The sequence below is a fragment of the Salmo trutta genome, chromosome 2, assembly GCF_901001165.1.
Source record: "Salmo trutta chromosome 2, fSalTru1.1, whole genome shotgun sequence".
In the NCBI taxonomy this organism is placed as follows: domain Eukaryota; kingdom Metazoa; phylum Chordata; class Actinopteri; order Salmoniformes; family Salmonidae; genus Salmo; species Salmo trutta.
In genome coordinates, this window is record NC_042958.1 from 5263307 (window position 1) to 5271520 (window position 8214).

Consider the following 8214-nt stretch of genomic DNA (forward strand, 5'->3'; position numbering starts at 1 on the left):
AGGTACTTTTATCCAAAGCAACTTACAGTCATGCGTGGATACATTTTTGACATTTACATTTTAGTCATTTAGCAGACACTCTTATCCAGAGCAACTTACAGTAGTGAATGCATACATTTTTCATACATTTCATACATTTTTTTTTCTTACTTTCAGTACTGGTCCCCCGTGTGAACCGAACCCACAACCCTGGTGTTGCAAACACCATGCTCTACCAACTGAGCCACATGGGACTGTATTGGGTTGTCCCAGGAATCAAACCTACTATCCTGCTGTTGCAAGTGCCATACTGAGCTACAGAGGACCTGCTCACTGTAGCTTTTATTTATCTGACCTTACAGTTAGTTTAAACTTTTTGGGGGAGATGAGTGACAGAAGGTGAAAATGAGGATGGAATAGAAATATTAAATCTAAAGGCCATATGACAAAGGTCTGATTCAGAGGTTGCTCATCACACCCTGCTGACTTCTCTGTACAGTCCAAACACACACACCTCTCCCGACAAAGCAACTATTCCCTTTACTTGCTACAAGCAAACACTCCAGCTAAAAGTTTTGTGTAAGTCAGCTAAAATTATTGTTTTCCTCTCTCAATTTCTGATGATTTAAATAAGCTGTTTACTGTAAGAGCTGACAATGTTTTGACAGATTTTGAGTAAACAAACCCAGCAATGGAAATACAAAATGAACTTCTTGGCAACAGAGGGATACCAGGACTACAGCTCAGAGACCGATGCTCCGGAGTTCTGCGACAGAGAAATGACCCACGACTTCGGGGTCAAACTCTCAATCTATTACTTGCTGTGGGCAACATCTTCCTATTCAACCTGGTAATGTCGGACCTGGTCTTCATGTCTAGTCTGCCAATCTGGTCTGTGTACCACCACATGTCTAGCTGGGTCTTTGGCCGGGCCTGGTGTAAGATCGTGGGCAGCAATTACTTTCTGGGTTTCTACAGCTCCATCTTGTTCCTGACTCTCATGACCTTTGACCGGTACCTGGCTGTGATCTACACCGTGCCGTCCACCAGGCTTTGCCGGAGGAGCTATGCCCTGGTCTCGTCCGCCGCTGTGTGGGGCATCAGCCTCCTGGCATGCATCAAGCTGTTTATACTCTACGACCAGGCAGAGCATTACTCCCAGGGGTTGGTGTGTGAGGAGGTCAGTGCCTTAGAAGGGATGAACTTTAAGGTGTTGGAGCTGTGGGGACCTTACCTCCAGTTAGGCTTGTTTTTCATATTTCCTCTCGTTGTTTTATTACTGCTACTTTAGGATCGCCATGACGGTCATCTCCTCCAGGATGACCAACAAGTACAGGACCGTGAGACTCATATTTGTCATGCTGGATACCTTAAAATGTTGTGGTGATGCTTCAAGCAGATGAAGATGACTGTGTGAAAGTCCGCAAACTTGACAATGCGCTGCATGTTACTCGTATGGTCACATATCTGTACTTCTGTGTCAACCCTGGCTTCTACACCTTTGTGAGAGAAAAAATTCCAGAATATCTTCAGGATTCTGCTGCTGAGACGTGTGTCTTAAGAACCATATCTCAGTCAAAGGTACTAGCCAGACAATGTCACAAATTAGGAACCTTCATGTGGGCAGGACTAGTTAAACAGATGAACAGGTATGATCTAAGAGCCCTGTGGCACTGAAATGTACAGTATATTAATGAACATCTAGCAGTTGCATATTAGTTAACGAATCTTGGAAAATACATGTAGTTATTCACCGCTGTGCATCTGCATTGCTTTCTCTTTGGGGTTTTAGGCTGCGTTTCCGTATAGCACTTTGTTACTACTGATGTAAAAAGGGCTTTATTGATTGATTGAAAATAAATGTGTTTATACAATGTTAATTGCAGAAGTGATCAACCCTTTTACTTTGTAAAGCACTTTGAGTACCTTGGTTGGTAGAAATGCACTATATATACTCAGTGTACAAAACATTAACGACACCTGCTCTTTCCATGACACAGACTGACCAGATGAATCCAGGTGAACGCTATGATCCCTTATTGATGTCACTTGTTAAATCCACTTCAATCAGTGTAGATGAAGGGGAGGAGACGGGTTAAAGAACAATTTGTAATTCTTGAGACAATTGAGACATGGTTTGTGTATGTGTACCATTCAGAGGGTAAATGGGCAAGACAACAGATTTAAGTGGCTTTGAACAGGGTATGGTGGTAGGTATTAGGCACACCGGTTTGTGTCAAGAACTGCAACGCTGACGGGTTTCTCATGCTCAACAGTTTTGGCAAGTAGTTCAGTTTCAGCATGGCTGAAGATGTGGTCAGTTGGTCCTCAAGTGCGCACTTCAATCCTTATCTCTGAAGTTCAGCGCTATAGCGATGTTCCCGCGGTGACGGAGACACTGCATTCACAGTAAACGCTGCATATCTTTTCTCAAATCGGAAATAACCTTTAAATCTCCAAGCGGGCTACAGAACTCAGCGATACGGTTTGAATCGATCCCTGAAATCTGCAAAAGAGTAATTGGTCTCCAGTGTTTGTCTACATAGAGAGATATCCAGCCACAATCTAAATCCCTCTTCAACCAGGGAGTTTTCTCAGGAAATCTAATGACTTTCTGAGAATGTAGCTCAGTTGATAGAGCATGGTGTTTGCAACACCAGGGTTGTGGGTTCAATTCCCATGGGGGGACAGCACAAAAAAATAAAAAATTATGAAATGAAATGTATGCATTCACTACTGTAAGTTGCTCTGGATAAGATTAAAACTAACTAGACTAAAATGTAAATGCAAAGAGGAAGAGAGAGTTGGTGATGGATAATTGAGTTACAGATAGCTGGAGACTGGTCAAGTTAGAATTCAGGTAAACATTTGTCATGAGAGCAAAAAGACCTTGAACGTTCTGTATGTTTAGTTCACAGTCAAATTGTTCCTTTTTCCTTTTAGCTGTATTCCGGGTTAAATTAATGCAATAGTCTATGCAATACACCATTATGCTGTCTTTCCTTACTGTACTGGGAATAAAAGCCCTATACTTTATTTTCTTTATGAGAATACGCCCACACACAAGTTTACTGTACCATTCATTAGGTCAACGTTTTAGTCGATGTAACCATTTTCAAGCCATTACTTCAGGCAGCCACAGTTCGTATATTCAATATAATAACCGAGGACATTTTCAGTATGGAGATTATGCTGTCTGTTGTGGTTCTTCAGTGGAAAGACAACTATGTGTATGTGCAATAGAAGTGTGCATGACTTGGCTTATTAATACTTGGTCATAATTTAAGCCTATATTGCAGCAGTCTGTATGTAGTCTTCAGTCTGAGAGGAAGAGGACATCTGGGGTGTGTTCAACAACACTTCCCACAAGTAAACAAGCGGAGGTGTAAGCAACAACGGATGCAAATTATCGAGTTTGATTAAACCTCGGTGATAGCATTTATAGAGCTGTAGATTGCATTTCCTCTCACCCAGGAATATAACAGGGAAACATTTTCCTACAAGGTCAAAAAAAACTATTCTCACCGGCGAAAACAAAGAAGGAGATCTCGATTCACCTTCATGTGGTATTTCATCTCACATTTTTAATAGAACTGTCATGCGGCTCTCTCCTTTTCTACACTTGCGGGGAATGTGACTTCATTATGGGATTAGACTGCATGTTCATGCCCGACTAAGACCTATGTGATACCCTAGGGGTCTGTAATACCAAACTGCAGATTTTGATGTGTCTCTCCCCTAAGCTTTAGATTGGGCTTGGCTTTATAAGCAAGGCGACTGAGAAATAAGCAAGCACCTAAGAGGTGTTAAAAGCAATTTCCTAACTTCTACCTCTCTCTGACAGAGCAGCATAGAATCGTGACGTTTATAAGGCTTTGTCACTGTTTAGTCCCCCGACCAAATTCAAACTGGATGATGCGTTAGACCGCACAAGCAGAAGTCCAAAGCGATGGTAAAACTCCAGAGGACGAACATGCAAAACCAATTCCCCCTTGGGGATAAATCAACTTCTACTGAAGCCATGTTCTACTTTTCTCCTCCCTTTTTGAGTCACCAGTAATATCAAAAGCAAAAGTCAATTTCCTAACATGGAACCCAATGTATTTTGTCCTCCCACACCAAACACGATCACGACACGGAGGTTAAAATATCAAAACAAACTCTGAACCAATTACATTAATTTGGGGACAGGTCGAAAAGCATTAAACATTTATGGCAATTTAGCTAGCTAGCTTGCACTTGCTAGCTAAATTGTCCTATTTAGCTAGCTTTCTGTTGCTAGCTAATTTCTACTGTGATATAAACATTGAGCTGTTATTTTACCTGAAATGCACAAGGTCCTCTACTCCGACAATTAATCCACACATAAAACGGTCAACCGAATCGTTTCTAGTCATCTCTCCTCCTTCCAGGCTTTTTCATCTTTGAACTTATATGGTGATTGCCATCTAAACGTTCATAGTATTACCACAACGACCGACAACACAGTTCGTCTTTCAATCACCCACGTGGGTATAACCCAATGAGGAGATGGCACGTGGGTATCTGCTTCTATAAACCAATGAGGAAATGGGAGAGGCAGGACTTGCAGCGCGATCTGCGTCACAAATAGAACTGACTACTATTTTAGCCCTTGGCAACGCATACGCTCGTTGGCACGCGTGAGCAGTGTCGGTGCAATAATTGATGCGAGCGGTGTAGTCAGGGTGTAAGAAGTGTGCCACATATTCCTGAGCTTTTATATTTACTTGTTGTGTTTACGGTCTATGTTTTTTTTGCAGTGTGGAGACAGAATACTCACAGAATAGTCTTTGTTCTTTCCTATCTTTTCTACTGTATGTAGTATGTGCACATCCACATTCAACTCAAACCTCTCTCTCTGTATTACATATAATCTTTCTCTCTCTCTCTTAAAACCCCCTGGGAAACCACATCTTCATGTTTCCAAGATGTCTACCTCTTTACCTTCATCCTGTTTGTATTGGGCTACACATGTCTACTTCCTGCCACAGCTGGTCCCTTTGATCTGGTCTCAGGACCGCATTCACCCAGCGTAACAAATACAGTGGTCCTCTATCTCTCCAGAGTATAGCAGTAAAAACATGGTATTACCATTCGCAGCACATCCCTGTGCATGCCGTCATATTGATGGGGCCTTTCGATAAGCCCCTGAGAGGATTTTCAGCCTGATATACTACAAAGGCACAGAGAATAAGATGCATACTCCCAACCAGCCCCCTCTGTGCACTGTACACAATACAGAGACAGATGGGGCTTTACATTATTCTATATGTTCGTTCTTTACATGAAGACGCTGTAAGAGTTTCGAAGCTTAGGAAAGTGCATTACCTCACCATGTTGATTACTGCCATATTGACTGCTATCCCTTTAGAGTTTGTCAAGCAGCCTCTTCCATCCCTGTCCATAAGAGGACTGCAGGCAGCCAATGCTTGGTACCTGTGGGGGGTTGGAGACGCTTCAGCTCCTCAGGCATAGTAATTATCTCGCTGTTTTATTGTTGAATGTGCTGCTGGCTGGGGTTTAAGGGAATGGAATTTAATTTTTTCAAAAAGTTTATTGGAAATGTCTCACCAGCTGTTCTGACTTTTTCCATAACCACCTCTGTCTATCTCTATGTTCCAGAATGACCTCTGTGTATCTGTATGGTCCAGAATCACCTCTGTATTTCTCTATGGTCCAGAATCACCTCTATGAATCTCTATGGTCCAGAATGACCTCTGTCTATCTGTATGGTCCAGAATCACCTCTGTCTATCTGTATGGTCCAGAATCACCTCTGTCTATCTCTACTAGCGATGAGCGAGTTGACTCATAACCTGCCCATGGACTGCGGGTTTAGGGTCATTAAATATTGTGTGGATGAACGGTGGGTGGGTGGCGGTCGGATTTAAAAAAGAGTTAAAACAATACATAAAACAATTCATAAATGTTTCATTCTTGTGCAATTTATAACTAAAGGTTACAATTAGGTTTTCTTTCATTATTTTTAGGCTATCTGGCATTAGTGAGTAAGCCTAAGCTTAGGGCCTAACTTTATGCATGCCAAATAGCCTACACGTCAATCACCAACTTTTGGGAATGGGCAGAAAAAGTTAACGTTGATCCATTGAAGCAAAAAGGACAATGTCAGAGTTAAATTCAATAAGAGAAAAGCTGCAAAATAGAGAGTAGAAAATAACGAGAAAGGAGGGCCAGAAAGTCGTATTTGGGAAAGATTTAGTGAAGTGTTAAAAGAGGATGATAGCAGTTATGCTTATGTGTGATGATTGTGAGGCGCTGTACACATTTAACAGTCACAAGAGAGGGACTTCAAATAGGGTTAAATGGGTTAAATGGAAATGGAAATTTGGACACTATAAATCTGGACACTCTAACCTCTCATATGGTCTTAATATGAACTCCTGCACAATTAAGCATTTATTGCAGTAAAATGTACATTTGACTCGGGAACAGGAGTGGAGAAATATAATTTATTTATTTTCGTATGTAGGGGTGCTGTCTTTATCAGCATCATAAAAGCTAATATTTCAACCACATAAAATATGCATCCAAGCCTAACTGAAATCTTATCAGAAACATGTTGGGCCATTTTCACAGCTTTTTATTTCCCTACAACTGGTCAAAAAAATGCACAGAAACACTTTCAATTATAAATATTTTTTTGTTATTGCATTTTCTCCCAAGTCCCTAATTTTTTTATTTAACCAGGCAAGTCAGTTAAGAACAAATTATTATTTACAATGACAGCCTAGGAACAGTGCCAACCGTTAACTGCCCTGTTTAGGAGCAGATCAACAGATTTTTACCTTGTCAGCTCAGGGATTCAATCAAGCAACCTTGCAGTTACTGGCCCAATGATCTAACCACTAGGCTACCTGTCGCCCCTAAATGTCTTGGCACTGCGAAAGAAACAGAGAGGACAGAGAACTTTACCGATGTCAACTACATTAAAGCATTCATTCTATAATGTATTACCTTATTTTGGTGAACAAGGGTTTCTTTAGTCTTCTAGGGCAACATATAAAGACAGAAGATAAGATGCATGTATCTGTAGACAAGTTGACTAACAACTAGCCTACCAAAATGTCGGAAATTATAAGCAGAAACAAATCGAAATTTGTAACAAAAAAAGTCATGCACCCCCAGTCAAAAAATTGTCCCACGGTCTCTGACTGAAGGCTACAGCGTATTTTATATATTTGCGTGTTAGGGTCGAGTGCGGGCGATTTGAAATTTATCACATACACGTAGTTTACAAAACATTAGGAACACCTTAATATTGAGTTGCACCCCCTTTTTGCCCTCAGAACAGCCTCAATTTGTTGAGGCATGGACTCTACAAGGTGTTGAAAGCGTTCCACAGGGATGCTGGCCCCATGTTAACGCCAATGCTTATAATTGTTGTTTATATTGATGTTTAACAATACTTATACCTGGGTGCTGTCTAATTCTTTCTGTAAGAGGTTCAATTGTGCAAACAGGAAGGGAGGGGGGGCATTTTTATAATATTCTTATTACATTTATTATTTCAGCTGGAAAGTTGAAAGCTTCCAAAGTTTTTAATAGAAAAGGCCACTCAAGACAGTCAAAAGCCTTTTTCGGCATGAACAGCCATTATTGACAAATATATATATATATATATATATATATATATAGTTTTATTTTGCGTATTGTATTAAACTGAAACATGTTCTTGTATTTGTAAGTGTCTATTTTTATTAAACCCTGTTTGATTTATATATATCACGTCTAGTAAGACTTTTGCCATTCTATTGCTTATAAGCTTTGTTATTATTTTATTGTCACTGTTTATTAAATTGATGGGCCTATAATTATTCTGTATTTTGGTATTAGCTGTTGCAAAAGCAGCAGCTGTCCTTCCTGGGGTCCACACAAAACATGAAACATGACATAATACAGAACATTAATAGACAAGAACAGCTAAAGGACAATTAAAAAATGTATTAAAAAAGCCACACGTAGCATATCAATACCAATACATACACTCAAACTATCTAGGTCAAATAAGGGAGAGGCATTGTGCCATAAGGTGTTGCTTTATCTGTTTTTCTTAAACCATGTTTGATGTTCATTTGAGCAATATGAGATGAGCTGTGTGTCAGTTGACTATGCAAACAACTTGGGTTTTTCAACACAATAATGTTTCTTATAAAAAGAAGAAGTAATGCAGTAAGTCTCTTCTCAACTATTAGCC

At 40.3% G+C, this 8214-nt stretch overlaps 1 pseudogene; it reads left to right on the forward strand.

Annotated features, from left to right (window-relative positions):
* The first annotated feature begins 670 nt into the window (after nt 1-670).
* On the forward strand, nt 671-1540 carry LOC115148670 (C-C chemokine receptor type 3-like; annotated as a pseudogene).
* The last annotated feature ends 6674 nt before the right edge of the window (nt 1541-8214 follow it).